This window comes from Pongo abelii, chromosome 16 (genome assembly GCF_028885655.2).
Source record: "Pongo abelii isolate AG06213 chromosome 16, NHGRI_mPonAbe1-v2.0_pri, whole genome shotgun sequence".
NCBI lineage: Eukaryota > Metazoa > Chordata > Mammalia > Primates > Hominidae > Pongo > Pongo abelii.
Genome location: NC_072001.2, coordinates 49,206,019 through 49,223,428, shown reverse-complemented (window position 1 = coordinate 49,223,428; position 17,410 = coordinate 49,206,019). Strand labels below are relative to the sequence as shown.

The 17,410-nt window shown below is 41.6% G+C and overlaps 1 long non-coding RNA gene across 2 annotated transcripts in view; it reads left to right on the top strand.

Annotated features, from left to right (window-relative positions):
* Positions 1 to 16,887, top strand: part of LOC129050099 (uncharacterized) — a 38,595-nt gene extending 21,708 nt beyond the window's left edge. The window contains exon 3 of one of the 2 annotated variants that reach the window (XR_008513567.1): positions 15,624 to 16,887. This is a non-coding gene — a long non-coding RNA (uncharacterized LOC129050099). Of the gene's footprint in view, positions 1 to 1,184; positions 1,520 to 15,623 lie in introns of those variants that run through there. The other variant, XR_008513568.1, reaches the window with a different exon arrangement.
* Positions 16,888 to 17,410: the final 523 nt, after the last annotated feature.

Genomic DNA, 17,410 nt, shown 5'->3' with positions numbered 1-17,410 from the left:
TCCCAAAGCCTGATTTCTGGTGGGCATCTTGGATAATCCTGCCAGATTTCTGGTGGGCATCTTGAATCCTCCTGCCAGTTATATCCATGGTCACCATTCCTTATTTCCTTCATCCACATTTTATTCCTCTGCATAACCCATGCACAGGGCAGCTGCTTTATTAATTTTCATTGACTAAATAATAAATCTAAGTGTGGCCCTGGACATGCTACTGTCTCTCTGGGACTTATTTCCCATCAGTAAATAAGGGGTTGGACTAGATAATTTCTAAGTTGCCTTGAAGCTTCAAAATCTTCTAAGGTTCTGCCACTAGCAGTTTACCTGTACTGCCTGGTTTTCTGCCTGAGTTCGCTGTCTTCCCTGAACCAGTACAGGTGGGCACTTATAGTGTGTGGCCCCCAAACCTGGGGCTTCATCTATAATACTGTACATTCAGAGAGAGAATTTTCCAACTGAGGGAGGAGAGCAGGGCAGGACACGGAAGTCTGAGAGCAAATCAGGACAGCATAAGCAAGACCAGAGCAGAGCAGAGCAGAGAAGCCATCACTCACAGGAGCCATCCCATCCCGAGGGATTGCTGTGGTCAGGGGTGCTTCAACAGGGCTCTGTCTGGCTCACACAAAATAGCCACCTCCTTGTGCATTCATTCTCTAGTTTCCAAATCACTTGCTGATACTAATTTGACTTTCCAATACCAAGAAAGAGATTAGGCTGTGTAATCAATGGAACAACGTATTTTATTTCATCAATTAAAATTATGGTTTAAACTTGGCGGTAGGCTAAATGGCCCCCAAAGATATTCAGGCCTTAATCCTTAAAACCTGTGAATATTACCTTTTATAGAAAAAGTGGCTTTGTGGATGTGACTAAGGATATTGAGACAGACAGGGAGATTATCCTTCCTTATCAGCTTGGGAGCTAGGGAGAGGGATATTTGACACAGAAGATGAAGGCAATGAAAGCATCTTACAACACAAGTAAGATGCTACACCGGTGGCTTCAAAAATGGAGGAAAGTCTGGGTGCAGTGGCTCATACCTGTAATGCTAGCACTTTGGGAGACTGAGGCGGGAAGATCACCTGAGGTCAGGAGTTCGAGACCAGCCTGGCCCACATAGTGAAACCCTATCTCCACTAAAACTACAAAAATTAACCGGGTGTGGTTGCGCATGCCTATAATCCCAGATACCTGAGAGGCTGAGGCAGGAGAATCACTGGAACCTGAGAAGCAGAGACCGCAGTGAGCTGAGATCACACCACGGCACTCCAGCCTGGGTGACAGGCAAGACTCTATCTCAAAAAAAAGAAAAGAAAATAGAGGAAAAGTCCAGGAGTCAGAGAAGGAAATTAATTTTAGCAGCAGCCTCTGGAAGTTGGAAGAGTCAAGGAATAAATTCTTCTCTGGATCCTCCAGAAAGAACAAGCCCTGCTGGCACCTTGACTGTAGCCCTGTGACACTGATTTTGGGCTTCTGAACTCCAGGATTGTAAGAGAATAAATTTGTGTTGTTTTAAGCCTCTAAATTTGTGTTAGTTTATTACAACAACAACAATAAACTAATACAAACATAAACTCCTTTGTGATATTAGTACCAATAGTCCTTCCTTTGTCTAAGGGTCTAATTGCTTTGAGTTAGCCTAAAAATGTTTTGAAAATCTAGTTTCTGGACACGCAGACCCCAGACCATACACAGCAGAAACCTTCTAAGAAACCCACAGCCCTCCCAGGCAACAACTTTAATTTGGATTCACACTTTCTTTCAAACTGCAGTAGGATGCAGTTTCCCCTACTGCAGCCTCTGAAAAATACATCAGTTGGCTGATTTTGCATGTAACTATAAGGAATCTAGTAGGGTTTGAAAAAAATAAGCCAAAATAAAGTATCAAGTTTACACACTATTAATGGCTGCACCTACTGTCATTCAAATGCAGCTATTCTCCCTCACTTTCTTATTACAGAATGCCCTTACTAATCTTCTATAGGCATCAATGCCACCCAGCCCTGTCTGGACTGGATGCTAGTCTGCTATTTCTCAAACCTTAATATGCATTATATGCAGTGAAATCACCTGGGGATCTTGTTAAAATGCAAATTCTGATTCTGTAGGTCTGAGGCAGGACCTGAGATTCTAAATTGTAATAAGCTCCCAAGCAATGCCAGGACTGCTGGTCTACAGACCACACTTTTAAGTAGCAAGGTGCTAGATCATATTCTGGAAGTTTTAGCCTAAGGTGGATTTAAATTGGCACTACCAACAAAGCCTTGTGGTATTCCCAAACCCTTGCAGAACTTACCTTGAAATACCTTTGCTAGATGTGGCACTCTACCTAGTGCACCGTCTCTGGTCCTGGCCTGCACATTAAGTACTTCCTTTGCATGCCTCAATCAACATAACACCCTTGAATCCCATCCTGGCCTTCTGAGAATTTTTTCCTTATGATGTGGGCACTGAACTTGTAAGAATCTCTTCTGCTTTTCCTGAATGTCAGTGTTTCTTCAATCCCCTGAAATCTCACTCTAAAATGTTTCCTTTATCCTGTTCACCTGCACCCCTAGGTTGCAAAGACTTGCTCAGTCCTTAAATAAAGGTTTTTTCTCCTGGTTTGGGTCTGTGTCTAATGAATCTATGCCTAGACAGGACCAGTGTCTCAGGAGCTATCAGGGGCCCAGCATCCTGCCATAGCTGGCTTACCTTTGGTGGCTCCCAGCAATATCTTAGAGCCTATTTCCATCCCTTCCTGTTTTAAAACTACCACTCCCTATGGCATCCCCTGTTGGTTTCAGTTTCTGATCTGAGTAATGACTATAGTCTTTGGTTAATTTATGAAGCACACACAACTGGCATACCCTGCACCCCATAAAGGATCAAATATTTTCTCCTTCTCCACCTGCTACAGGTTCTCCCATTTAGTTCGCTTCCTCCAGCCTCTATCAAAGGGCTTCCCAGCTCTCTGCTGCCCTCTCCTGGCATTCTTTAGCACTGTACTCACATCAGCCTTTGGAGGATCACAGACCCTTGATCTACAAAGACCTAGAAAGGTGATCTAACTAGCAAGCTGAACTGGGCATCTACTACTTTTATCAGCATTTTCTAAGTAAGAATTTCAACAGAAATATAGAAGGATCACATCCTTAACAGAGTTTCATTTCTAACAGAATGAAAATCACAAGAATAAGAATAGAGGAGAGAAACTTTAGAGTAAATTTAAAGAAGAAAGAGGACCCCAGTTTGGCTAAACTAGTGGTTCCCAGGTCTAGCTGGAAAGATTTCAAGACATATTGTCCTCTGGGTCCTACTCCAGTTCATTCCTGATTACTTATATTTTTGATAACCTTCCTAGTGATTCTAATGACTGTTAAGAGCTCCTTGTTTAGACTATAAGAGATATGAATTAAAATCTGTCATATTATGGAAAATATTAAATGGCACATTTACATTTTATAGACAATTTTTGAATATTTGTAAGGAGCAGCAGACCTCACATAAAAGCGTGCTTTGGTTTACACTTTCAGAGTACAGATCCTCCTGACCAGACTTTGTTCTCTGGCCTACCGCCATCCTTCTGTGCTTGTCCAGCCTCCTGCCTCATTAAGTGTTTTGCACTATATCTTTAATGCTGACCCACACAGAGGATCCATGGCTCCTCCTGACTAGGCACTGCCCCTTCACCCTAGTACTACAGTCTTAGCCCACTCAGGGAAGCCCCTTACCACTTCATGCCCTCCAAGCAACACACCCCTCCCTCTCAGACTGTGCTGCCCCCTGCTCTGTGGGCAGACCCAGATGGTAAAGGCCTGTGGTGGGGGAGACAAGTGGAGCTACACTAACAAATGATACAATGAGGCTCTCTAATACTGCTTTCTCTGATACTCCTAATGTTGCTTCTATCTAATAATATGTTCTGATTCTATAAAAGTTATTGTCTCTCGCCTTGGCTGGAATCTTTCCCATCCTATCCTACTTATTATAAGTACCACCCTTTCCCAAAAGACTTTCCTGACTGCTCCACCTCTCCCTAGTCAGAGTCCCCTTGTACTTGTCTTGTGTGCCATTATTTTGCATTTAACATGCTTTAATTTTCTTTCCTTCAAGATGTACAGGCTCTCTATCTTACTTAACATGTTGTATTTTTAGTTGTTACACTGCAAGACTATCTCATCTTTACACTTCTTTATTTCCCTGGAAAGGCAGACCACGATGCCTTGCACACAGTGGGTGTTCAGTTAGTATTTGCTGATTGGATTTCTTCCAAGCATCACTGGCTCAATCCTTAGAAATAAAACCCCAATCCTGGTAAATCTGTCTTTCTTGGTCACTTGGCTTTTTCCCTTCCAATTCACCAGTGCTTACCCAATATTCTCTCATTCCTCAGAGCTAGACTCCACGTTTCTTACCTCCTTTGGCACCCATTTCTTACCTCTTTTGGATGATCATTTCTATCCTTTAGCGAACCTCAGTGTGCTTTTTCTCCTTTCCAGTGTTTACTCTGCTTAGCTAGAAGATCACTGACAACTTTGAATTTGCATTTTTAATCAGGCATTGCATCATATTTTTACTCTATTATTCTTAGTTCCTCTTGCATTTAAGCTACTGCGGGGTATATGGGTGAGAGCATAAACATAAATAAGAAAGCAATTTGCCTTACCTTCATCTTCTAAAATCTCTAAGCGTTAATTTTACATAAAGCAATATCACTTTATCTTCCTTTCATAGAAACGTTGCCTGCTATTTTTAAGGTAAAAATAAAGGCTCTCTTAGGGCAAAACCTACCTATTCCAAAGCCCCTTCTGGAAACAAATATTATTTAAATTCAGTTAGACATTATGCCCAAGGTACATCTTCCAGAGGAAATGAAAGCAGTACACTTCATTCGGCTCTGCTCCACCATGTCCCTATCCTATAATTCTTGTCCATTACAGCTGATTTCTGACCCTGGGATGGTGTGTGTGCTTCGTACATAGATAAATCTGATCCTCACTAAGCTGTCCAACTCCAGGCAAACCCCAGCTCTGTGATTATGGCAGGGATCTGCTATAGCCTGCCAGGTTTCTCTGTTGCAGGTTTACTTCCTGTGCAGTGGAGTCCCCCTCTCCCAGGTGTCTGGCTTCCTGTGTCATCCAAGAGAACCACACAACCAAGGAAACGCCTCAAAGTTCCCTGCATTTAGGCTCCTTGCTGCCCTCTCCTGTTGTCCTTTGACACTGACACACCAACCCAGGAACATCAGAAGTGAGTCTCCGTCTCTCTCTTCTCACTGCTGTCTCACTCCCATGTCTGACAGCCACTGAATGATCTCCAAACAAACCTGAAAATGTGATCATCTGAAATGGAATTCAGATTATCTCTGCTCTTCAAATAAGCTGAGAATATGAAATGACTTCGCAAATCCTAAACAGAAAGGCAATGGGATGCCCAACAATGTGGTTAGTTGTTAGGGGTTTGCAGGGAGCTGAGAGAGGAAATGAGTATTAAGTCACAGCCTCCTCCAGCTCTGCCAGTTACTAGTAGGATTTCCTTCTGCCAAGTTGTTTTGGCCACTTATGCTCCATGTCCCACATCCACAAAATGAATATAACATTACCTCTGGGCCATTTGAGTAAGCAAAATCCCAAAATAGTTAGCACTCAGATAGTGCTTATTATTGTGCCAGGCACCATGCTGAGAATTTGGTGCATTCCATCTCTTAATCTTCATAACATCCACGAGAGATAGAGACTACCCCAATCTCATTTTACAAATGGAAAGACTGGCTATGGGATTACATTTTAAAAATGGTGTAGTGTGTTGTATTTGACTGAGATTTTGACTTAAGACAACAGAAGCCGAAGCTAAGAAAAATAGCCGCATGGTGAATATCTAGCCAGGACGTCAGGGACACAGGGAGTGACTGGTGGCGTGGAAGGGGGATGAGCAGCAGTGGGAGTCAGAGAAGGACTTGGATGGGGCATTGAAGAGCACAGCTGTGGCCTCAGCCTTCCTAGATCTGAATCTTATTTGGCCAATTATCAGCTAACGTCAGGCACTTAACATTTCTGACCTTTGTAAACTGGAGATAATAAACAAAACCTGCCTCACTGGAAATATTACAGGTAAAACACTTAGCAGAATGCTGAGCAGACAGTAAGTGCTCAATGAAAGGCTAGCCATTGGCTTAATCACTTGTGAATCTGCACAGTTTTTCTCTCAGTAAGGAAGATCAAAAGTTGCAATCCTAGCAAGTCATTTAATGTATGAATAAAACTGGCCAGTGTGGTATGATATTTTTAAGGATCCAAGGGAACTAGCAGTTGTCCGGAAGCATAGTTCAGGGTTCCTAGAATGTAGAATGACAGAGTCCAGGACTGTGGCAGGTGGCTCCCAGGAAGACCAGGGACTAGGAGATGAGTCGAAGGGAAGAAAGATAGAAAATTGCAGTTTCCTTTCTTTTATGTCCCTTTACTTACTGTACACACACACACACACACACAACAACAACAACAACAAAAACCACACAAGTGTGTGTCTCCTTCTATGGCTGAACAGATTAGCTTTTAGCCTTATCTATCAGACCTGCTGCATGTTCTGGACAGCACTTTCACCTTCAGCACTACCCCTAGCACATGCCTGGGTCCTTCTTGCCTTGCCAGCCCGGCAACACAGAAGGTGCCAAACAACTAACAACAGCAGGTATTGCCACTTCACTGGTGAACATGAGAGTCAATAATCAGTAGTTGCAACAGTGCATGACCCTGCATGAGGACCATCTGTCTGGCAGGTACGGTTTAATTGAACTAATTCTTAAATCAAAAATTAGCACATATTGGATGGCCGAAGGCCAGCTAGCCAGCTCCCTCCATGTCTCACTTCAGAACAGGGACAGAGAAGAAGGACTTGAAGCCTTCTTGAGCCATTAACTTTACCAGAAGTTATTTTTCTTAATCCCTGTTTTTCTGTAGTGTTCCTTAAACAGATGAGGGACAGTGTGCTTATCTCACATGTATAAAGGAAGAGAGAGAGTGGTGCATTTTTATCTACTTCACAGACTGTCCGCTACTAAATGGAATTCCTTAGAAAACATCTAGGTCCACTATCCAGCATGGAGGGTGATCCTGTTGGCTGACTTAACTTACCTGAAGAAGAATGGGAACATGGGAACATGGGAATAAAGGGCTCGAGAGAATAATGTCTCTGGACTTCAATAGGGAATATGCAGTTGAGTGACCTTCCTCTGGCCATAGTTCAAAGTACTGCCAAATTGGACTCTATTTTCCTGCCTACTGTATTCATTTTTTAGTCCAGATGGGCAGGCACTGTGGTCTTGGGGAAACAGTTCTTCATTCTAGATCCCTGCCAAATTGGAGCCGAACCAGCAGCTTGAAATTTGCATCATCTCTATCAGTCTTCTCTGACACCTTCTTCAGAAACTTTTGGAATCATTGCCTCTAGCTGACGTCTTACATTTTGGCTAGAACTTCATTTTAGAAAAGACCATCACCTCTCATGAACATCAGACTTTGTTCTTTCTGTGTGTGGCTTTTTTACATTTCCTGGCTGAACAACCTATGCTTGACAGGAAGACTTCATCTTCCCTCCAGCTAAGTTAAATCATTAGAGCAACTTCAAATTTAGAAGCCTCCATTTCTTACCATTTTTAAAAGATGTATTTGTTTTAACTGTTCTGACTAAAATAATCTTTTTCTCATTCAAGTTTTATTAATTCAGAAGTGTTTCTCTGATTTTATAGTTCTGAAACTACGTTGGGCTAAACACACACCTCCAGGATTCGATACATCTTAAATGTTAAAGGCAATTTCCCACTTCAGAGTAAAGAGAGAGCCTTGAGTCAGATCCTTGTCTTTCTCACTTTCTGGAGGCCCAGAGATTGTCTTTATTCCTAACAGTAACTGTGACTGAGTCCCATCTGTGAGTCAAACTAGGCATTCATTCATTCATTTATTTATGAGACTGAGTCTCATACTATTTCCCAGGCTGGAGTGCAATGGCACGATCTCAGCTCACTGATACCTCTACCTCCCGGGTTCAACCGATTCTCATGCCTCAGCCTCCCAAGTAGCTGGGATTACAGACACCCACCACCACACCCAGTTAGTTTTTGTATTTTTATTAGAGGCAGGGTTTCACCATGTTGGCCAGACTAGTCTTGAACTCCTGCCCTCAATTGATCCGCCTGCCTCTGCCTCCCAAAGTGCTGGGATTACAGGCGTGAGCCACCACACCTGGCCCAAACCAGGTATTTTAATCCTTTCAGGCTGCTATAGCACAATTCCATAGACTGGAAAGCCTATAACCAACAGCAGCTTATTTCTCACATTTCTGGAGATGGAAGTCCAAGGTAATGGCACCAACAGATTAAGTGTATGGTGAGGACCCGTTTCCTGATTCATAAGTGGTGTCTTCTTGCGATGTCCTCACATGTGGAAGGAGCTAGCTAGCTCTCTGGGTTCTCTTTTACAAAGACACTAAGCTCATTCATGAGGGCAGAGCCATCATGACTTGATCACCTCTGCATCTCCTAATACCTTCTAATACCATCATCTTGGGGGTTAGGATTTCAACATACGAACTTGGGGGGTACAAACATTCAGAACATAGTATTCCACTCCTGAATCCCCCCAAAAACCTCATGTCCCTCTCATATTAAAAATATGTTCATTCCATCTTAATAGCCCCTGAAGTCTTAACTTGTTCCAGCATCAATTCAAACAACTTAAATCCAGAGTGTCATATAAATATCATCTAAATCAGAAATGGGTGAGACTCAAGGTATGATTCATCCTGAGGCAAATTGCTCTCCAGTTGTAATACTGTGAAATCAAACAAATTATGTGTTTCCAAAATAAAATGACAGACACAAGACAGACATTCCGATTCCAACAAGGAAAAACAGGAAAGAAGGAAATTGTGATAGGTCCCAAACAAGTCCCAAACCCAATTGGGAAAACAACATTAAATCTTAAGACTTGAGAATAATCTTCCTTGCTTTCATGTGTTTCCTTCTGGACACACTTGGACAGAAGTTGGTCTCCTTTGGCTTAGCTAGGCACAGCCCACACTACTCCTTTTATGGCTTCCAGTTGGGTGGCTTGCAGTTGGGTGCCTGTATCTCTCCCAGGCTGGAATCCCAAGCAAGTGGCTCTTCCAGTCTGGGGTCTCTGGGGTAGCACTTCCCTCATGGCTGTAGTACTAGGCATTGTCCTAGTTGAAGACTCTCCGCAGAGGCCCTGCCCTCTCAGCAGCCCTCTGCCTTAGTTTAGTGCTTGAGGCTCTGAGAGCTCCATCCTTTGAAACCTAGATGGAGGTAGCCATGTCTTGCCAGCTCATGCACTGTGTGAAATGGCACCACATGGGTGTTACCAAGGTTTTCTGCCTGCACCGTCCTGAGGGGCAACCACCACTGCACCTAGGCCTGCTGGAGCTGATGCTGAGATAGTGAAGAAGTGCCTGGTGGAAATCAGGAAGCAGAACTTTAAAAAAGCACTGGACAGTGAGTCCAAGGTTCCATGGGCCCCTCCTTTGAAACTGTTCTGCCCACAAGGCTCTTGCACATTCGTCCTTTGATGGGACTGGTGGCCTCAAAGATCTCTGAAATGTCTTTGGGGCCATTCTTCCAGTGTCCTGATGACTAGCACTTGGACAATCTATAATTTCCTTATCAAACAGTTGTTTGCCCACACCTATGGGTTACTAGCTGGATTATTCATCCACTGGCTCTTGTTTAACTTTGGCCAAGGGCTGTTCCTAGGAGGTTAATTCGTGACACTTCTGAACTGTTCTGTGCATGAGCCACACACACTCCTGTAGTCCAATACAGCTCTTGAGCTGAGAGTTGCAGGTCCTTTCATAAGAAGCCAGAGTCATATAGAAGATGGGGATGGCAGTGGGAGATGGGTGGGATGATACCAGCACCTGCTTGACACTCCCCTGCCTAAGATCCTTCCGTAGGTTTTTCCACCAACTTAAGATTTAGCTAAGCTCCTTCTCTTTGCTTACAAATTCTGTCTCCTGTCTAACCTTGTAAGATTATCTTCTACCCCTGACTCCCAGACAGCGATACCCACTGACGATGTCTCACACTGTCACACCTTCACTCATCTGTCTAGGCGGTTGCTTCCACCTGGGTTACCCTTGTTAGGCCTAATGAACACATTTTCTCCTTCAAGACTCTGTTCATGAGCTCTCTCTTCTCTGATGCATTTCCAGTAGTTAGTCTCCTCTATTCCCCGTGCCGGCATGTTAACATGTACTGCATTGTAACAATGGTCTTTCTTTCATATTTTTGAAATATATATATGTATTTGAAATATATATGGTTATATATATTACATATAATTGCTTATATATTATATATTATCATATATATTATAAAACAAGTACTTCTTAAATTTAAACAGAACAAAAACGAACAAAAAAATGCACTGAAACTCTACCTCAGAGAGATAAATATCTTTCATAATTTGGCAAACATGCTGCCAGACAATTATGTATTTCTTCACAAACACATGCTCACATACACAATCACATAAATTTATTCAAATATGATTTTCTACTATTTTTGTAATTTACTTGTATTTTTTACTCAACAGTATGTCACACTCATCTTTTGAAGACAGTAAATGTAGATCCACACCTTCCTGTGTAATGGTTGGATATGTTTGTTAATATACGCTGTAGTTTGTTTATCCAAGTCTCTATTTATGAGTCGTGTAAGCTATTTTCTGTTGTCAAAAGTCCCGTAATAGGTGGACCTAGCAGGGAAATTGCTTAGTTACCTGTATGTCTCCCCCTGTTGGCAGCTCCAGGATGGTGTCTTTGACTGCTCACACCCGCTTTCTTCTAAGGAAAGAAGAGATCTTTCACTTTGGCTTAGTAGTTTCTGTGTCTTTTAAAAATCCTTTTCCATAAGGCAAAAGTATCCATTAAATCATATACTTCATAATCATTTCCTCCCTAAATCAAGGAAAGCCTCACAACACCTTAGAGCAATGGGTTTTAAACACATTTGATCATGACTCGCTTTAAGAAACACATTTTTATCGTGAATCAGTATGTGCTTTTACATAAACAAAAGTTTATAAAATGACGCTCTTATAGCATGCAATGTATTCTGATATTTTCCATTCTATTTTATTTTAAATATATATTTTTAGTGAATATGGTATTGTATTTATTTATTTTTAAATGTGGATGTAACTCTCTAAATTGACTTCATGAGTCACTATTGGGTTGCAACGACAGTGTGTAAAACATTCATGTGGGATGCCAGGAGGAAGACTGCTGAGGCTTGTTAGTCCTGCTGCCATTTTTTTTTTTTTTGGCCTTACAGATTCACTATAAGCATACAACCCTGAAATAATATTTTCTTCTCCTAGCTGACCAAGGTTTTATATTTTAAACACCAATCTCACTATCACCACTACCACTAGGTAACCACATACACATCTATTCTCATTGACAGAAATGGCTTCCAGCAATGAACTTTTGAGGGATTATACTCATGTGCCAAATAAAATTATGACATTGTATGTGTGAGTATGTACACATACACACAGATGTGGTCCAGGCGAGGCAGAAACTGAAACATAGGAAATAGGGTCCCTATTCATAAAGTGAGTGCAGTCTAATGAAAAAGGGATAATACAGTTTCAGATAGATTGAAACTCCTAACACGGTTCTGGGTCTGTGATTTGTGATGATGTCAGAGGCCTCAAGTCAGGATCCAAGCATTCTAAGGAGGCAAAGCTACCCTCTATCCAGCACAAAGGACAAACTGTCCAGGTCCAGTTTTCTTCTTATTGGGAATTCACCTTACCTCCCATCCACACTTCCAGCATAAGAAAGCAAATCTTCTATCAATTCCCCTTCATGAGGACCAAGGGTTCTCCATGGGATACTTCCTTTCCCCTACCAACTACGTGAACCTCTGGCAGGACTCTCCCCACTTAAATCATGAGCCACTCCCCTGCTCTCCTTTGTTACCCAAACCTACCTATCAGAAATTACTTTCCAGAAAAGACATTTGGAAGAATTAGAAGAGTGACAATCACATTTTCTTTTTGGCCCTTTCTTTTAGCTTTATTTTTGAATGACAGCCCTGAGAAGTAGGGGTTACAGGTGAATTTATCATTTTTGTTGACATTACTCTATTAGATAACAGCACCAACCAACCATCTGATATCTCACATATCCCTTTTTTATCCTAGCCACCTGTAAGTCCTCAAAAAAAAGCACTAGGATTCAGATCTTGGGTTCCATGCCAGCAGAAGCACTGAAACTTTGGGAGAAAAAGTACTATTCCAGAATCGGAGCTTTTAAAATGTATTTATTGCTGACTTATGCAGCTACTTGGTTTTTCCTATTTTAATCAGGTACATAGCTGAAATGTTTGTATAAATGTATCATTTTATGTAATCAGTTGATAATTGAGTATGCTGTGCTTCTCAGATTGCAGGGCACAATTCAAGGTTCTGTGAGGAATATAAAAAAGTAAAGAATGTATTCCTGGCTCTCAAGAAAAAAAATAGTTCTGCAGGAAGAACAGGGTGCATGTATATGAAAAGATAATGTACAGCAATTAGCACTAACTACCAAAATAAGTCATTTAGAAAATCAGTTCTCTAGGAGTTCAAAGCAGGTTTTATAAACGTGGGCTCTAGGTAGAGAGGTAAAATTTGATGTAGATCTGCAAGATAGGTAGCATTCAAATAGTCTGTTGCCTGAAGAATAGATCCTGGACTGCTAAATACAACAAAATAACAATGAGGAAATATGGTAGAGTTTGGGAAGCAGTGAGTAAATCCTTCAGGGTTCCAGAGCTACCTTGGAGGTCAAGTTTAGGACTGGACTAAATCAGTCTATTCAAGACTTAACATTACTGCATGCTTAGATCATAAACACATAAATAAATCCTTCGATTTGCAGTTTGTCATCTTGTCCCCCATTTTTCATGAAGTTTTTGAATGCCACCTCTAAGCATGTATTTCCAAAGCTCTCCATATAGCAATCTATGTTGGGTTGGCTCAGTGCAGAGCATTCTGTGGAATCCACAGCTAATGAGTGATTGGAGAGCAAATGTGAACAGTGATTGAATGGTAGTCACGTACAAGCTCACTTGATACTGCTTCAGGGACCTGCAATGTTGTTTTTAAATCCCTCGGCTTTTCCTTGATAAATTACAGTATTTATAATATGCAGCCAATAGTCTAATTATAAGAATGTTTATCTCTTGCACGCGGAAGGCAGGATAATGTGAAGGAAAGCACATTGGTTTCGAAATTGGAACAGACCTCGATTTTGCAGTTAACTCCCTGTGGAACCTTGGGCAACTCACTTATTCTCCCTGAGAAAAATTATCTCATCTACAAAATGGAGGTAATACTTTTCAATTTGTAGTGAGTGTGAGGATCAATTTGAGGACACTATATACAAAAGGATTTTATAAACTCTAAATCACTGTATAAGCCTAGGGTATGACTGTTTTTCCTCATCACTACCAGACTAATTTATTAAACTGCTAATTGGTGATGTTACAGAAATTCATCATTAACATTTTGCTTCATCAAGTTCTAGAGCAATGAATCTGAACTTTATTTGATTATAAATGTAAACGAAGATAACAAAAAAGAACTATGATGATGACAGCTATTACTTATTTGTGCTAACTATAGGCAGGCACTATCATAAAAGTTTCACACATGCTATATCATTAATTTTCATAACTCCATGAGGTAGGTTCTACTATTATTTCCACTTAGCAGACAGGGATGGTAAGACACAGAGAAGTCATCCAGTAAATAGAGGAGCTGGACAGATTCCAACCCAGGCAGTTTGGCACTAAAATCTATGTTTTAAACGACACCCTCATCCCGCAATAAACAGATGCTCAAATTTCATAGTTTCCCTAAAGATCTGTGGATCACAAATTTAAAGCTCCCACTTTGCAGGAAAATAATAGTCCACAGTTAGTTTTCGTCAGAATGTATGATTCAGTTACACATATTTTTTTTTTCCTAACACTGCAGCTGTATTTCAGGAGAAACACACACAGAGACCTAAAATGGAATTTCCTATTCCTCACTTCTACCTTCCCTCCTTTTTATCCTGATTATATGTGAACGCCTGTGTTTGAAACTGTGAACACTAGAGATCAATGTGCTCCACTCTTTCCTGCCAGTCCATGAGGTTCTCTTCTATCAACCTGGCCAGGTAACTCCTTGCTGAGAACAGCATGAATGTTCACAATGCACTGCTGCTCAGTCCTTAAAAGTGAATATTGTTTGGATGAACGTCGTCCTACTTCAGAAATCAAAGAGCCTCCTCCAGAGTTGGCAGCCCATAGCTCTTAGGAAATTTAAACAGCTTCCCTAACTCACAGGGAAACCTGCTACCAAAAGAAGTACATATGGAGCAAATGTACAGTGTTGCTCAAAACGGCCATCCTGGATAGCAATTTTCAGTTGGCAAACTCCTTCCCAAAATGTTCACTCCAGGAAAGAGATGCTTGAGAAGGCAGATACGTGAAACCACCACTGCATGCCAAGGTGCCCTGGAAGATGTGTGAGGCTTCTGACGCCCGGAGGTCCCAGCTAGAACAGGGATTCAGAGGTCACAACTTTCATTCCAGAAGTCTTTGGATTGCACGTAGCTCATTCTTATATATATTTTGTGGAATGAAAAAAGAGAAGATTTCAGCAGCATACAGCACAACACTCCTATGAAGTCATTATGGAAGAATTACCACACTCCAGAGTGTCGGCTTTTTATCTTGACAACATTTCCCTAGGTAACATTAAAAATATATCACCTATAAAATTAAATGACATTTGTTTTAAATGTTCTTTCTTGTTCTCACTTTTTCTCATGAAAAATAGAGTGCATTTAATTGTTTGTGGGGAAGTTGGGAAAGAGATGGCAGATACACCCAGCAAGAATGAGGATTAGGAAAGCTAACATCATCATCGTTGTGTTAACATTTGCACACATTATGTTATTTTATCCTCCACATAACCTTACTGGGGGGACACTATTATTTTCTTATCATGAGAAAATTGAATCGCAGAGAGTCTGAATATCTTGCCCAAGGTCACGTAGCTGGTTATTAAGTGTTTGAATCTAGGCATTCTGGCTCCACAGCTACTACACTCTACTCTCAAAACCAACATACTGGTTCTTTTTTGAGATGGAGTCTTGCTCTGTCGCCCAGGCTGGAATGCAGTGGCATGATCTCGTCTCACTACAACCTCCACCTCCCAGGTTCAAGCAATTCTCCTGCCTCAGCATCCTGAGTAGCTGGGATTACCGGTGTGTGCCACCACGCCTGGCTAATTTCTTTTTTTATATTGTCAGTAGAGACGGGGTTTCACCTTGTTGGTCAGTCTGGTCTTGAACTCCTGACCTTGGGATCCGCCCACCTCAGCCTCCCAAAGTGCTGGGATTACAGGCGTGAGCCACCGCACCTGGCCAACATACTGTTTCTAAACAAATATTTATAAACTACTTACTCTGAGCACGTGAATTGGAGGAGGAAAGAAATCCTTATTGCATACTGACCTAAATTTAATGTTAAGTTGAATGACATAGAGAGTTTTATCCCTATTTTAATTCCAGTTTCATTGTTTTCTTTGCAGAAATAAAAAGCAGAGATTAAAGAATGTGCTCAAGGTTACTCTGTGAGGAAGTAATGGAGCCAGAATGCACGGACCATCTGGGACCCTGATACCATCAGGAACACAAAAATGGATGCTAATCAAAGGAGCCTCTTGATCTCTTGATCTTTCTGCTGCTTCATTTCTTTATTTAATAGCAGGTGGACATCCACCTCAGAGAGGGCTGAGATACAGGCAGCTGTGGCAGAGCCGTCTGGCAAGATTCTGCATGGCCCTCTGTTTCATGCCCTTATTTATTTATGTTTTCTGAAACAGAGTCTCGCTCTGTCGGCCAGGCTGGAGTGCAGTGGCAACCTCCATTTCCCCAGCTCAAACAATTCTCCTGCCCCAGCCTCCTGAGTAGCTGGGATTACAGGCATGTGCCACCACGCTCGGCTAATTTTTGTATTTTTTTTTTAGTAGAGACAGGGTTTCACTATGTTGGCCAGGGTGGTCTTGAACTCCTGACCTCAGGTAATCCACCTGCCTCGGCCTCCCAAAATGCTGGAATTACAGGCATGAGCCACTGCACCCGGACTTCATGCCCTTATTCTTACTGTAACTTTAAACTGGCCTTGGAATTTGGACTTGCTTGGACCTCCAAGCTCCTCCTTGTCTTCTTCCCGGCCAATCCAGCCCTCAGAACTGCTAGCTGGGTTTGTCCTCCACTCATTCCCTAGTTTCCAGATATCTATTCTCATGCTGCCCACTTGTGGCTCCAGTCCAGCACTAGGCCACCCCCCGATATTCTCCTCCCACTTACAAAGCAGGGTAGAGAACATGGGATCTGAAAATTCATCTCCTCCCCTGGAAGTTCACAGCATAACCAGAAATTCAAAATGCAGATTCGCGAAACAACAGATCACAATACCAAGACAGCTTGTAAACATTGAGAATGTGTGAAGATTGAACAAAGCAGCAGAGAGTTCAAAGGAATTAAACATAAATCTAGGCTGTTTTCTAAGAGCCTGGTGACAGCTGAGCTTTTCTCTTACTGATAAGTCCAGAGCAATGCAACCTCCCCAGTGGCCAGAGTTTTGACTTTCAATAGAGATTAGCTAACTACCTACCAATGAACAAGCCCATATGCTTTTAGCAGGTAGTATGCAAAAGAAGCCCACAGTGCTTCTTTATTTATTTAGCTGGATAATGCATCTCCCTAGGATCTGTGCAGGGAGGATAGCTACTTCTGAGGATGCAGTAACGGCTTTTAGCTCAAACCTTGACATGCCACCCCTCCCTCATTCCTTTTCTTACCCCACAATCATTACCCTAAAAAGAATTTTCACTTTAGAAAGTGACCTTGCTGGGCTGAAGCTTGAAGTTTTAAAAGCCCCCTAAGGCTTCATTTTGAAAAGTCATCATGGACTTTAGATTGACTTTCTCTTGAAGGCAGCTTAAACCTTGTTCATTTGGGAGCACAAAAGAGAAGGTTTAGGAATCCCAAGGCTTTAATTGCCAGCTGTCTTATTTCTCTGTTCACATATTTTTTCTTCTCTCCAGGAAGATTAAGATGAGTGAAATAATTTCTTTCTTTTTAGTTATCATTGTAACATTCGGGTTTTCCATTACTGTCAATTTCTTGAAACTTGTCTCATTAGCATTTTCAGAAGAGTTTAAAAAAATCTTTCATCAAGGAAAAAAATGTGCATGATATCTAAATGCAAGTAAGTTGTCACGGGATTTCATTGACATAAACTTGTCCTCTCTTGTCTTCATTTCTGCTTTCTCAGTTCCTCTTCTGATATCTTAGAGCAAGCTTGTCCAAC